The sequence below is a fragment of the Chenopodium album genome, chromosome 21 (genome assembly GCF_948465745.1).
Source record: "Chenopodium album chromosome 21, dcCheAlbu1.1, whole genome shotgun sequence".
Taxonomy (NCBI): Eukaryota; Viridiplantae; Streptophyta; class Magnoliopsida; order Caryophyllales; family Amaranthaceae; genus Chenopodium; species Chenopodium album.
Window position 1 is genome coordinate 20,219,653 of NC_137854.1, and position 15,762 is coordinate 20,235,414.

The 15,762-nt window shown below is 42.0% G+C and overlaps 1 non-coding gene across 1 annotated transcript; it reads right to left on the reverse strand.

Annotated features, from left to right (window-relative positions):
* LOC145603245 (small nucleolar RNA R71) lies at positions 1-106 on the reverse strand. The gene has a single exon (XR_014104770.1). It is a non-coding gene; the product is annotated as a small nucleolar RNA R71 (small nucleolar RNA).
* Positions 107-15,762: the final 15,656 nt, after the last annotated feature.

A 15,762-nucleotide genomic window follows, 5' to 3' on the forward strand; every position in this document is an offset into this window, starting at 1 on the left:
AGGCTAAGGCATTAATCCAAGGATTAAAGCAAAGGCCCAATGAGAATCTCTATGAAGCATGGGAGAGGTACAAGGAGTACCAAAGAGAGTGTCCTCATCATGGGATTCCTACCTATAAAGTGATACAAATTTTCTATGGAGGGTTTGAGTGCTCAAGGCAAGTCATGCCTAGATGGAGGAGCCGATGGTCCTATAATGAATAGGACAGAAGAAGAGGTAGTTGACATAATTGAGGATGATGTGAGGTACTATAGAGATTGGCAAGAAGGAGAGTGAGAGTCTACGAGTAAGAGTGGCTCAACAGTTTATTCCACTTCTCAATAACGACCTCATACTCCACTTCCAAGACGACAAATCCTTGACCCCAAACAAAAAGCCCGATACCACAAACTCAAAGATGAAAGAACCCTTAAACCCACTCGCCACAATCTCCAACGTGACATGACTAAGTTGGGGATTAATGAAGATGTAAGGGAGTTGCTATTGAACTTGAGAATGGGTTCCTTTCTTGCCAATGCCTACCGCACCTACAAGGAGCTTACATTGGAGTTCATGGCGACCATTGAGCTTGTGGCCGTGGAGGGGCAATATAGGGTGCAATTCCAACTCTTCAACGAATTCTTCGACCGCTCCTTAGAAGAGTTCAATGCGGCTCTAGACTTTGATCCGCATGGAGATATTTTAGATCTAGAGCCGTATATTTTGTCGGAGTATGATAAAAAATGCATGGTGGGAAGATATCTCCGGGGATGGTAAGTTCATCACCATGGAGGCCAAGATTTCTAGTGTGTACCAACCTTGTCTTCGAGTGGTACATCGGCTTTTGGGTTACCCGGTGTTCCCCAAGCAAGATTTCGGGAAGAGGAGCAAGCTTGAACTCAAGATCTTATGGTTGGCAACACGAGGACAGTATCGTGGCCGGTTGAACTTGGGATACGTCTTAGCCATGTATTGTATAGCATTGAGGAACTGGAGCACCGGTGAGATTCCTTGTGGGGGTATGGTGACGAGGCTCTTGATTTACCGTAAACTTGATCATTACTTGCCCTATTGCAAGGAAGTTGGGGATGGCCCTGCTCTCTATCTTGATATGCGTCAATTGGGACAAGTCTAATTCATCTCCAAGCATTATGAAGAAGGGAAGTATGAGTAGCTACGGAACAATAAGCATTGGTGCTTCCTACCCAACCCCGCCTTGACTTCTCTCCACCGGATTGACGCCGAGAATGTGTGGCACGTTTCCAATGATGATGAGGAGGAGGAGTAAGAAGAAGAAGAAGAAGAAGAACAAAATCAACAACAACAACATCAACAACGTCAACAACAACAAGTTCCACAACAGCAACAACAACAACAAGGGCAACAAATATACCTTTGCTAGTGCCGATTTAGAGGCACTAAGCAACCAAATGAGCGGTTTGCAAATCCTCTTAGAGGGGATGTAAGACAAAGACTTTGAAGCTATCTACAACCAAATGAGAGGTACTTCTGAGATGCAACAAGGTATGTTTATACAACAACAACAATTATATGATGCGGAAGTTAACCGCGGGAACATTGTTCCCCCGGTTAACTATCCTTACTTTCCGCCGCAACAAGGTCCTCTACCTTCGTATGGGCATCCATATTGGCAAGGGCCTCTAGATCCCTATTCCGAGCGTCGTTCCTACCCGGATGAGCAAGGTAACTATGATTTAAAAGCTCCCGGAGGGCGTGACTATAGGGGTGATCCTAACTACCCCTATGTACACCCTAACCACCCACTCAAGCTTTCTTTGCCCGAGAATTTCACTACTCTTGCCCCTTGGCAACAAGATAACTTCAAGGGGCATTATGGGTGGCCCGAGGGGTTCACCGGAGGTTGGGATCCTTATCCACCCCCAACCTTTGATGACCACATTGGCAACAATGACCCTAATGGGGCCGGGCCGAGTGGTAGTGGTGGTAGTGGTCATTAGTTCCCTAGATTTTTGTGCTTGTTGTTGTGTACATACTTTGTTTGCTTGTATGGTTTTTATGCACTTCTTGCTTGGTTGGTTTTATTTTCTAGGTCTCTTGTCCTATTGTTGCTTGATTGCTTGCCTGGTGTGCTTGATTTAACGTTGTTGTTGTGATGATTTGGTTATGATGATGTTGTTCTCCTCTCGCTCCCTTTAATCCAAATCCATTTGATCCAAAACCCTTTAATCCAAATCCCTTGAATCCAAATCTTGTAGTCTAGTTTAGTTTCTTTAGTTAGATAGTTGGTTACTTGTTTTCTTCGTTTCTTTCCTTTCTTTCTTTTATTATTTGATAGTTTAGTTCTAGTTTTTCTTAGTTTTTATTGTTTTTGTTAGAATAGTTTACCTTTATTTTGTAGTTTCTTTCTTTTGCTTAGAAGTTACTAACCATTTTGTTTGTTTATAGCTTCTTTTATTTTTCCTTTTCTCATTTGGCTTTTTGAAGATGCTTACGATCTTGGAACACAATGAAGGTGGTTTCTATATTTCTTTCGTTTATTATGCTAAGCATGGATAGCATGGTGAGACCTTTCTAATTTTTCTTTTTATTTTCTTTGGTTGCATAGATTAGGATTAGTTTAGGGGAAGTTGAATGGTTCGAGGATGAATGCTTGTAAACACATAATGTGTTTGGAATCGATGACGATGTTGTCATTTGATCACTTGTTTGTCGATTGGGATATATGTGTTTAACTTGCTTTGTAGTCCTTTTGTCCTATTCTCCTTTATCTATGACTTTCCTTTCTGATTTGGGTAAAAACCCTAGCTAGTTGGCCCAATCAGAAACCGCCACGTGGCAGCAGATAGCAGACCCTTGGATTTGGTGGCCTTCAAGGCCCAAATCCCGAGGCCTTATGGGGTACGATGTTCTTTACGAGCACACCTTTCTAGGAATCTTCATTAATTGAATACCAATCATTGTCTGAATTGTCAATCTCAGGAGAACAGTACACTCGAGCTCGGAATCCGAGCAGATAACTTTCATTCCGCACGTTTACTTTCCGAATCCTTACTAACTTAAGCTTCGGAGGCGGACCACCGACCATTCGGTGCTCCGTTATTTTGCAGGTACTGGCGTCCGAGTTGAGAATCTAGTCTTAGTGTTGTAACTCTCCCGGGAGACACAAAAAACCCCAAAACATTTGGCGCCGTCTGTGGGGAGAGTACCTCTAAGATGGCCTGACAAGAACCTGTACCAACTCCAGAGACCAATCGGCCTCTAGAGACCAATCGGCCACCAGAGACCAATCAATCCCTGGATGACGTGTTGGTCCAAACGGACCATGACTCAGGTGACGAGGGTGACGTCGAAACCTATACGGCCCGAGATGGGTCTCTCATCTCTAGGCGCATCCGTGGCAAGGAAAAGCGGGAGCGCCCTCATTCTCAAACTGTCGGACAGTCAAAAAAGTTGGTTGATCCTACCCAGGCGGCAAGATCAGCCCCAGTTACTCGAGACGAGCTCATGAAGCTTGTGACCAGTCTCCGGGGTGAGATTAAACAACTCACCGACAAGAAGTCGGCTCCTCCTAGAAAGGAGCAGTCGGCCAAAAAGTCAGCCCGAGTGGGCAAACACAAATCGGTCAGGGATCGACAGCCAACTCCTCATCCCGCCCCTAAGGAGAAGGCTTGGCCTCAGTTTGACCTTACCAGACTCCGTTTCCCAGAAACGGGTAAAACAAAAGCCATTCGGCATGTTCAGCCGGATGGTAGCAAGAAAACATTCTCTGACGCTCGACATTACATCGAGCAGAAGAGGAATGAGCTTTCAGAGTCGGCTTCAACGTCGACTTATCATGATAGCTTCCAGACTACCTCTTTGAGGTATTCACAATCTGTGAATGAGACCACAGTTGTAGCCCTCGGGTTCAAGCTGGACCTCATGTAATCCAGTCGGCTCAGTACATGGCCCAGCTATTGTACTAGTCGGCTGCACAACCTTATATTCAACTTGTCTTCTTTGGAGGGCAGGCGACATGCGGCTATCAGCCCATGGACTGGCAGCTTAGGCTGGAACACCTTGGAGATCAACCATCTGCCTTCTCCAAGGAAATAACCGAAGCCGAACAGCCGGCCAAGGTTAAAAATGTCTTGGTTGAAACCTATGATGGGACCACCAACCCTGAATATCACCTGCTAGCATACACCCACCTCATGTATTTACAAGGGTTAGATAATGCTGTATGGTGTCGCTGTTTTGTAGCCACCCTGAAGGACATAGCCCAGCAGTGGTTCGGCAACTTGCCGGCTGGTTGCGTTAATAGCTTTAAGACGCTTGCGTTCTTGTTTGCTTCTAACTTCTCTATGAACACCCCTGCCAAAAAGACAAGCCTTGATCTTGGCAATGTACAGCAGGGAGATAGAGAAGGCCTGCGTTCCCACGTCAGGCGGTTCAATCTGGTGAGAATCCAAATCCATGGGCTGTCTGATGAGGTTGCCTTTACAGACTACTTCAAGGGTCTGAAGGATGGTTCTACTTTCAAGTATGAACTCGTCCGCAAACAAATCTTCACCTTGTAGGGGGCACTGGGAGAGGCGGAAACCTATATACAGGCGACCAAGCTCTACTCCTCCAGCAAGCAGTCGGACTCTAAAAGATCCAACCGACAGAAAGAGAGTCAGCCTGCTCAGCCGGCTCCCAATCCAAAAGAGAGCAAAAAGAAAAAATAAATCTGCGCCGTTGATAACTCTGATCAGCCGGCCTTGAAGAATAAGAAAGAGTGGAAACCACAAGGACTACTGCTCCATCCTTTTGGAAATTAAGGATCGGCTAACTCTTGAGAAGCCGACTCCAATGAGAGGTTCCGCTGAGAATCGGAACAAAAATAAACACTGCCACTTCCATTAGGATGTCGGCCATGTCACTAACGACTGTTTCAGCCTCAAACGAGAGCTTGACCGTCTGGCCGATAAAGGATAACTGAAGTCCTATGTGAAGTCCAATGTGACTTCAAAGGCGAATCAGGGGTAGTCCAAAAAGAAGACTCCCCAACCTACTATTAGTACCGAGACTGATGAGGATCCGGTATATACAATAGCAGGCGGATTCGCCGGGGGTGGCCAGACCATTCGGGGCACCAAGGATCATCTGAACAAGATGATCCATTCTGTTGAAGAGAGAGAGGCGGCAAGCACATCTACCTTCCCCAAAGTCATCATCAGCGAAAAGGACAGAGGGAAGTCCGTCGGCCACATGATGACCCTGTGGTCATTGAATGCAAAGTGGCCAACCAACTGGTTGGTCGAATTCTGATAGACACAGGAAGTTCCTCTGACCTCATCAGCCTCAAATGCTTATCCAATCTCAAGTACAAGCCGGATGGCATGATGAATGTCTCCCACACCCTTGTAGGGTTTGGGGGAGGACTTGTGCATCCAGTCGGACGGATAGCCCGTCTGCATCGGAAAGAAGGGAAATGGTCACCATATGACCATCCGTTTCCTAGTGGTTGAGGAGCTCACTACTTACAACCTCATCTTTGGCCGACCCACTCTAAACGAGTGCAAGGCCGTCATCGTTCCTGCCCTCATGCTTGTCAAGTATGAAAGGGATGATGGCATAGTCGGTTCCCTTAATGGGGACCAAAAGACGGCTCGAGAGTGCTATCTCTCGGACGTCAAGCCCGCAGCCGCAGCAACCGTCTGGGGCAAACAAACAATCGACCTTGATGATATCAAGGAAGATCAAGCGGCCCCACCAGTCGGAAAAAAGAGAAAGGTTGATCAACTGGTGGTGGTCAAAAAAGAAAAGCAATAGCAATCACTGACCGGGGAACGGTCAGACGACCTCCTTCCCCAGCCGGATGGTGACGACATTGATATCCCTCTGGACGACAGTCAGCTAGAGCGGACTTTTAAGGTGGGGACGATTGCATTTTCTAAGCTAGGTGACAGCCTGCACAAACTTCTAAAAGAATTCAAAGACATATTTGCCTTTTGAAGTGGAAGAGATGCCAGGCATCAACCCGAATCTCGCTGTCCACAAACTCGTCGTGGATCCCAAAAAAAAGCCCATTCGGCAAAAGAAGAGAAACCACGGTGAGGAAAGAAGTCAGGCGACAGCAGCTGAAGTTAATTCTGCTCAACCTGGATGGACAGCATCCGGGCCTATCTTGAAGACGGCACGCTTCCTAACTCATACAAGTGATGGTGTCGTCCTTGTTAGGGACAGACAAAGAATAGCCATGGACTAATACAACCTTGCTCCTAAAATTGTCAAGGCCGGATGCCATGGAGTTTTGCTTGCTGGGCGGAACATGGTGGCAGTAGGGGGCTTTTTCCAAGTGCCGAGAAGCACTCGGCTCGGCTCAGCTATCCCCTCTTTCCACTGCCAGGGACTCCCTGACAGAATCTATTGGTTCTTGCCTCCTCCGAAGTTATAGAGGCATTCTCTGAAGAAGATGACGAGGCCGACTCGTCATCAGAGCTCTCATCAGAGCTGGGGGACCGCCGACTTGAGCCAGCGGGGTCCTTCCCCAGACTCTCTTCCAGCGCCTGTCCAGAAGGCCCGGGTGTGTATTGTTCATCCGCCTCCCCCAGGATTCCATCACTGGGAGTTCCACTAGAAGTTGACGAATGATAATAGGTGGGGGTTGGAGGAAGATAAGAAGGGCTGTTTGGGTGCTCAGCCACGTCGCTTGCAGGCGCCCTAATTGAGCCGTCTGAATAGACAGTCGACCCATCCGAATGGTAGAAAGATCCATCGGAGTTATATTTTCTTGCTATTCTTTTAGTTCTGGCCATAGTGTCCTACATAGACACAGAAACGTTCGGATTCGGAGAAGTTCGCAAAGCAGGATCTTTGGCCAAGCATTCGGCACTGCTAGTTCTAGATTCAGCCGTCCCCGGTAACCGGCTGATCACTATCCTATGCCGTGCAGCGTGCGATTGGGAAACCATTTTTTCTAAAACAAAGAAAAAATGAAAAGTAAAGCAAAGAAAACAGGCGTTACCTTAAGAAGAAGGTTGAAAGACGCTCGATGCTTGTCATGATTCACAGTTGGTCGTTAGCCAATACTATGGTGACTATGAGGCCACCCAACCGGCTATGACCAAATAATTGCAGGCGGTCAAAACTGAAGCTTGGACACTTGAAGAGTTTCACCTAAGTTAAGTGCCCAGGTGTAAGAACAATAAGGCGGATGCATTGTCCAAACTTGCATCATCCGCCTCCTGTGATAAGCCTTGGTCAGTCTTTTAGGAAGTTATGGAAAAACAAAGTATTGAAGAAGACCTCATTGGAATCTAGACCAAAGCTCTACCAGTCTTGATAGCATCTGAGCCTAGCTATTTGTTAGATGGCACACTACTTGATTCAGCTCATGAAGCAGTCGTAGTGAAGAAACGTGCTGCCAACTTCGAGATTCGAAACGGAGATCTCTTCAAGACGGGTTCCTTAAAGCCCATATTGAAGTGTGTTACCCCCGAAAAGGGGCAAGAGGTTCTCGATGAACTACAGGCGGGATACTACACCTTCCACATAGGCGGCAGATTGACAGGCTAAAGTCGTATCACCTAATCAAAAGTATTACCTAAATCAACTAACTAAAGTAGATAGGGAAGTAGGGTCGAATCCACAGGGAAACTGGTCTTTCTACTCCTAATTAATTATTATAATCTAAATTATCAAGGTAACCAATGTTGTTGTAATTAAAAACTATACTACGAAGAATATGAGTAAGGAGAGTAAATAGGGAAGAAATCAATAATAATAAAGCCTAGGCCATAGGTTCACTAATAAACAATATTCCTGGGTAAAACATAATAATTAATCATCAATGCATTAATTAATCAGATCATAAAGGGCTTTCGCTACGTATTACAATCACAGATTTAATTTACCGATATGAAATCTCACATCTCGAATCTCGACCTAACCATTTATAAATTAATCTGCCTATTGAAACTAAGCCTAAACATCAATTCTCATCTCTCGAATCTTGAATCAATATTGCTAAACTCATACAATTAAACCTGGCCAAATCAAATTGCATAGCTGTAGGCGTCGTTTGAAGTGCGCCTACGTGAAAGCATGGTGTGAATATGCTTGGCACTCATAGGAAGTGGGAATTGACATTACGATTAGGGACAACGATTAGGGACAAGGAAAGTAGGGAGCCGCCAACAAGTTTTTAAGGAACTTGTAAACCGTTCACGGATCATACAAGGCAACCACGAAAAGGGACAACAAAAGGCAACAACGATTGACCCATGAAGGTTACACCCCATTCATAATCCATGAGATAACTAACTTCATATGGTTCGGAACCACGAAAGGAGGATCGGGGATGATGGTACGAAGTGAGTCATGGAGTCACATTCGCCCGTATTGGCCTCTACTCGATTCTTATATTGAAAAGCATTCCTGTGATCTCAAAGGCATACAAACAATAATTCAATTTGCTCCAAATTATTATTTAACTAAATTGGTTTAATATTAATGCACACATAATTCTAAAAATTTGGTGATCACTTCAATTTATAATAAGATTAAAAGGATCCTAAGCCGGTTGTCCAAATTATCTTATTAGGCGTGATTTTCAATTACATATTCCCTTTAAACATGCAATATGGTGATCAAAATAAATAATAGAATCAATATTAATATAAAAACCAATTTAATCATAATTCCAACAACATAAAAATCGTTAGAAAAATAATAATAATAAAAAGAGCATGATCCTTACTTTGAATCTGTTTGTTTGCAACTACAAAATAATAAACGAGTTAGTAACTTCAAGGAAATAATAAAGCAATGACTAAATTAAATTAAATACGATAAGGTTGATTTTGGGGCCAAACCCTCAAACGATTCTACCTTTTACGCCTTGGCTTAAGGACAGAACCTCGAGTAAAATATGGACTCCTTTGAGTGCTTGAAGAAGGAATTTTGAAGTGAAAAGGGTAGGCTAGTGTTTAGGTTAATAGCATAGAAGAGAGAAAATAATAATAATCGAATTCTGGTTGCCCCGTACATCAGAAATGAGGGGGTATTTGTAGGGAAAATGTGCTGAGGGGGCACACGGAACCCTAAAATGATAAAAACCCTAAAAAAGTATCCCGTGACACGGCCAAACTGTACCGTGACACGGTCAGACTTTACTGTCAGACGATACACTTTCCCGTGATGCGGTACAGTTTTGGAGTGACGCGAGAAATTTTCAGAAAACGGAATGAAAAACGCGTTAAGGGTTTACGCGTAAAGGACACGGAACATCCCGTGTCACGGGAAGTCCCACCGTCAGACGGGAAGGGTTCTTGTGACATGGTCAGACTGTACCGTGACACGGTCACTTCCGGTCCATTTTTCCGTCTAAATTCATTTTTAACCCTAATTTCTTTCGGCTTTTTAAGTGCTGATTGATAATTTCAGGCTTTTTTCTGACTTTTATTATTCAGGCTAAAATGAGAAAATAATAAAATAAAAAAAAATGTTTGGTCCAAAAATAAATAATAAAATAATAAAATAAAAAGGTTTGGGCTTAAAATTAATTAACAAGCTTGGGCTAAAATGTAAACTTTGCTTTTACCAAACGTCAAGACTAATCCATAGACCTTTCAAAAATATGAATTTAATAAAATATGATTTTTTAAGCACTCTCGGGATTAAATACTAAACCCGACCAATAGTGGCGGTGAAAGGTTATTTATCATCGGGTTTGGTTTTGGGGAGACATTTTTAGGTGTCTACAGAAGCCCCACTTTGACTGAGTTTGTAGAAACATCAGTTTCGAAAACGATAGTCAAATTAGTCGATAGGGACGGAGAATGATTTAAGACGTTTTGCGATCCTAAACCACTCTGTATACGCCAATAAAAGAGTAAAGGGATAGAATGCGTATCTGACACCAGTGTATCGGTGACAAATGATGCTTGGTATCTTCCTATGCTTGAAGGAATCCACCGGATGATACTTTCCATGCTTGAGGAAAGTCGACATATGATGTTGGCAGTTTTCTATGCTTGAAGAAACCCACCGGTTGAGATACTTTCCATGCTTGAGGAAAGTCGAGAGATAACAATTTTCCATGCTTGAGGAAAAACTTGTCTGATGATGAAATTGCAAGTCTCTGTGTATCGAGAATCTTGCGCAGTGAATCGTCTTCGCTTGGGAGATGATCACTAAAATGATGATGGTTCGATTGTCCCCAAACGTGGGCTGTAGTTGGTTCGCTTGTCCCCGAACGTGGGCTGTAAAAGGTTCGCTTGTCCCCGAACGTGGGATGTAATTGGTTCACTTGTCCCCGAACGTGGGATGTAATTGGTTCGCTTGTCCCCGAACGTGGGCTGTAGATGGTCCGCTTGTCCCCGTAGGCTGTGGATGGTCCGCTTGTCCCCGGACGTGGGCTATGGATGGTCCACTTGTCCCCGGACGTGGGCTGTGGATGGTCCGCTTGTCCCCGGACGTGGGCTGTGGATGGTCCGCTTGTCCCCGGACGTGGGCTGTTCATGGTCCGCTTGTCCCCGGACGTGGGCTGTAATTGAAACCTGCAAAATAAAATTTGCCAAGGGACTCGTATAGACCATGATTGACTCGACCAACTGACTTGACCAAGTTTGACTTGACACGACTTGACATGACATGTGTACGACTTGTGATTGCGTGTGTGTGTATATGTATGACTTGAGTGTGTGCAGACACGAGCAAACGAAGATGCAAAAGCAAAAAAATTTCCGTCATTTTTGTCACGAGTGGAGGGTACCGACTTTCTACCGAAAAAGAAAGACATGAAAAAGATTTTATTTTCGAACTTCCCTCGATGAGAAAATTTTGAAAAAGTTTTTGAACTTCCCCAAAAGAAAATAATGAAAAAGGGGAAGAAGTTTTGAACTTCCTCCTTAAGCAAGACGAAATGAATCGTATGAATTGAATTGCTTGTCTTGAAAACAGTTTATGCATGATGCATGCTCTTTGGCCAGGAGGCTAAGGACAATTACATCATGTGACACGATAGATGAATGAACTTAGGTTATGGAGCTAAGCATCATATATGGTGTAAGAAACAATCTTGAACGTCACTTAGGTCTAGAAGCTAAGCACGTATATAGACGAAGTGATTATTACATAATGAACGTTGCTTAAGTCAAGGAGCTAAGCACGATATGCTTTTTATGATTAAAAATCACAGATATATAAATGTAACTCAGCACATTATGCGATGCATGAAACAATGAATATTGCTCAGGTCAGGAAGCTAAGCAAGTATACAATGTTTTTTCTAATGAATGGTGTCTTGAAAGATGATGACATGCACAGTGTTGAAACAAGATTTCATGATAGAGGGTTCTTAAAGGGAAGGATGATATGGATATGAATGTGTGAGTGAAGTGCGTGAATGTGATACTAAGGCTGGCTGCAAGGGTTATGGTGATGGAAAGAAATGTGAGAAGAGTCAAAGATGATGGCTCTTCAGGCTGGGTAAGCTAATGTGATTTGGGTTCAAGCCCCCATGTCTAGCTCTAAATGGTAAGGGATAAGCATTGGATATTCTTTGACTCAATCATGCATAGATATGAATATGAATGTGGTCGCACCTCAATGTGAGGTTACCTACGTATCATCAGGCCGAACGTAGCTCTAACCAAACTTTGCACAAGTGTATGTACACCTAAAAGAGGTCTTTCAAGGGTTGTAATGTGGTTAAGTTGATGGTTTAAGGAAGAAAGGGATAAAAGGCTCAAGACCCGAGAGAAACCCACCCGAGATGTGTAATTGTGTATTTGAAAACTTTGAATTTGCAAGTTTTATTTTACACATATTTTTTGCTTTGAAATTCTTTTCTTTCTCTTTTTTTGAATCAATGTAGGTAATATCAGATCATGCGGTTCATCACTCACTTAGCATTCATGTTTCTCAGGCACGGTACCAAGCACTCGATGAGAGACGCAATTTGAGACGTGTTCATATCGAAGACATTGGAACACTTGCCTTTAGACATTGTTTTTTATTATTATTTACTTTTTTTTTTATTTTATTTTTTATTATTTGAACTTGCTTTCTTACTGTTACACAAATTGCACATCTTTCCATCCCTGGGTTAAGTGAATGTGGGTTGATTAAATAAGGTCAATCGTTAGACGAGGCTCAAAGTGGTTGACGAAGAAATGGAATGAGTGTTTGAAAATGTTTTAAAGGAATGAATGGGTTACAAAGGTGCCTCAAATCATGGGTGTACCTTGTGTTTAGTTCGGCAATTTTTTTTTTTAAAATGAAAATTGCTATGATCAAGATATAAAGGAATAATGCTCATTTTATTGATGGAAATGGTAAATAAGATAACAAAAATAATCAAATTATAGAAAAAGGAAATCTAAACACTAAACTTAGGAAGGGAAATCTATGCTAGACTTTAAAGGGGGAAAGGGAAAAAATAATGAAATCTTGCACGAGGAACTCGCCGCGCGCCTTGTCTTCATTACTGCTTGTCACTTTTTACCACCTGGAGGGACTGGAAGTTTGTTGGCATCAACAAGATCCTGAATAGCATCCTTCAAATTCCAGCGTTGTTCGGTAAAGTGAGCCCTTCCTTGATGGAACTTGCAATGGGCGTTGGGGTTCCATTTAGCGCTCCTTTCTTCAGGTTTAGGCTCTGGAAATGGCCCAATAGGTGTGATCAAGCCTTGTCCGTAAAGGCGATCAAAGGCCGCATCATAAGTCATTCCTAAAGGAGTGTAGGTTCTCCTTTTCTTGGGCAATGGAGCATCAAGAGCTAATACTTCATTGAGATCAACTTGGCTTATATTGTTGGTAGTACTTTCCTGCTTAGAAGATGAAGAAGAAGGAAGATCGTTCTTCTTGTTTTTTCAAGTGTTGTTATTGTTACTACCAGCAGTCTTTATTAGATCGTCCTCAATATTGATGCCAATGTCATATAGAGCTTCAAAAGTGTTCAATGGAAGAAATTTGAGATGTTGCTTGTACTTGTGAGTCAGATTTTGGATGAAGAGGCGAATCATCTCTTTTTCTTTGGGAGGATCTACCAAGAGTGCAGCTGTTTCCCTCCACCTATTCAGATAAGCAGTGAAGCCTTCATTCTCTTTCTGTTTGAGAATTGAGAGTTCACGTTCTGAAGTTTTACTTTGAATGTTACACTTGTAACGGTTCATAAAACTGTCGGTGACATCTTGCCAAGTCGCAGTACGCTTGGCATCTAGGAAATAAAACCATTGTTGGCAAGCATGTTCTAAGGAGAGAGGGAACACCGTAGGGAAGAGTGTTACGTCCAATCCCTTAAGAGCCATGGTTGCAGAAAAGGCCTTCAAATGAAACATAGGGTTATCAGTAGGCTTGAACTTTGGAATGTCAGCAGTGGAAAACTTCTAAGGAAGCCTATCCCTTATGTTCAGAGGAATGGCAGGTTGCTCTACATAGGTAAACTCTTCAGAGATCTTACTCATCTATTCTCTGATCTTGTCTATTGCAGCTACAGTGGCATTGCTTTGATTGTTTTGCTCTACCGTGAGAACCCTGGTAGTGAGTGCTTCCATCATAGTAGACAACCTTTCGATGGTCTGGTTCATGTTCTACATATCTTCCTTAGTGGCCATTGGTTAAAAGTAAATGGGAGATGGATTGTGTGGGGATGCTTGTGGTGGTTTTGTTGTACGCCTCTTAGGTATAAGAGGTTGTTGAGGTAGCGACTCAAACCGTATGTAACACCCCAATAATTCTCTCTTTACACCTGTGAGGACCCTGAACAATATTCAAGAGAATTACTGGCGTGCTACCGCTACGTGTTCAAACGTTAAGGCTTTATCAGAAAATAGCAGCGGAAAAACTAAATCAGTTATAAATAAGTTTCAAAACCAACGAATGAAACCAAATTAAGTCATACAACTTGAACCATTAAGGCCCTTATTCAAAACCCAATAAAAGTAGTAAGTGATTAAATTCAGTGTTCAAATAAATTCAAACCCAAAAGAAATAAAATGCAAACAACCAACTCTCTACTAAAGATCCCACAACCCTGATGAATGCTGCATGTGTAAGAACCTGTGGTAATTCTGCTCCCCAATATTACAAGTGTAAAAATTGGATCGTCACAGGGTCATTGAAAGGCGAAGGCCATGACCAAAGAAAGACACACAAAGCACGCAATCAGCAAAGCTGAGTACATACAAGCTACAAAATAAATTAAGAAATCCATAACGTGCTACTAATAATCAATCATCATGCATCATTAAATTATAGACTCAACACACGACTCAACTATTTATATTACTAAGACTCCATTAATTAATAATAGGTAAATCATTATTTTTATTCATTGGATTACGCAATAGACAAGGTTGTCCAACCCATGCTCCATTTGGAACATCAATAAAAGAAAAACCCCATGCCTCCTTTCGGAAACATCAATAAACATCCAACGACCACGGGCGCGACTCCGTGACCGTAGTTAGTATGAGATCTCACCTAACTCCTAGTTTTGAAAAATATTTGAAATAAGAGACTCGTAGATCAGACGGCCTCGAGAAAAGTACACGGCTAATACCCCATGTACCCCAACCCCTGATTGTCATTACTCCAGAAGTGCACCAATCCAGAGTTTTATTGCTCATCCATCTTGCACTTTACGTGATTTACAGGTTTAGACTTGGTGATGACTCATATGCATAACAATACAATCAATCCAATATCAATTCAATCAAGTAAAACAACTTTTCAATTTCAATTCTTGATTTATTAGTGGCAAGCAACATTTATTATTTATTCCTTTACTACCTCGGTGTATAAACACCTTGAGTGCATAAGGCACCCCAAAACCTCAACCTCGTCTTAGAAGACTTAAATTCTTCCTTTACTCATCCTGCTTGCATAATCATGAATGAGTAATAAATTAATCATTACACCAATCATATACCTTTGCCTCTAAGCGCACCTTGCATAATTAGAACACAAATAATACTTGCAATATAAAATAGTGCACGTCATACGAAATTCACAATGTATAACCAAACAATTTAACTCAGTCATCCCTATACATGATACTAAGTTCTCGATCCGTCGTCCTTAAACATGCACCTAAAAGAAAGGTTTTGTAACTTGTACGTACCTTGAGCAAACGAATTGGTATGCCACTTTACTAACTAGAAATCACCTTCAATAAACTCCTCTCCTAAGTCGAATAATAACATCTCAATCAATACCCAATCAATCAAATTTACAGCAATACTAATTTACTTTAAAACCTTCAAAATCCAAATCAAACAACACTTTAAAATCTTCCCTTTAGTTAAAATTAAAGGCTTATATATAGTTCTTTAAATTTTCTTCGTAAAAACCTTAAAATACACTCTTATACATGAAATTACAGTAAGTTCAAAGTCTAATAAAAATCTAAAAATTATATAAAAAACCCCTAAAAATCTCTCTTTTAATAGGTAATCACACCCTTTTATTAAAATCACAATTATACTACTTTAAATAAAATTCCAGCATTTTAAACTAATCGAAAACCACTTCAAAACTTCATCAAAATACATCTTTATACTTGAGTTATCCATAGAAAAATTAAATTATCTCTTACCCTTTAAACTCAAGGATAAAATTTTAAAAAAAAACTTCGTTAAAAACCAAAAACTGCCCGAAAATCCTATTTAGAGGCAGAATTTGGCCACGAGAGGGTGGTGCTCACTACCAAAGTAGTGAGTTTTTCTTAAAACGTTGTTTCCACATGGAAAACACTACTTTTTCATCAAAATCGGATGAGTTCAGAATCTGATCGGGATTAAAACGGGATTAATATTAACGAACGAAAAT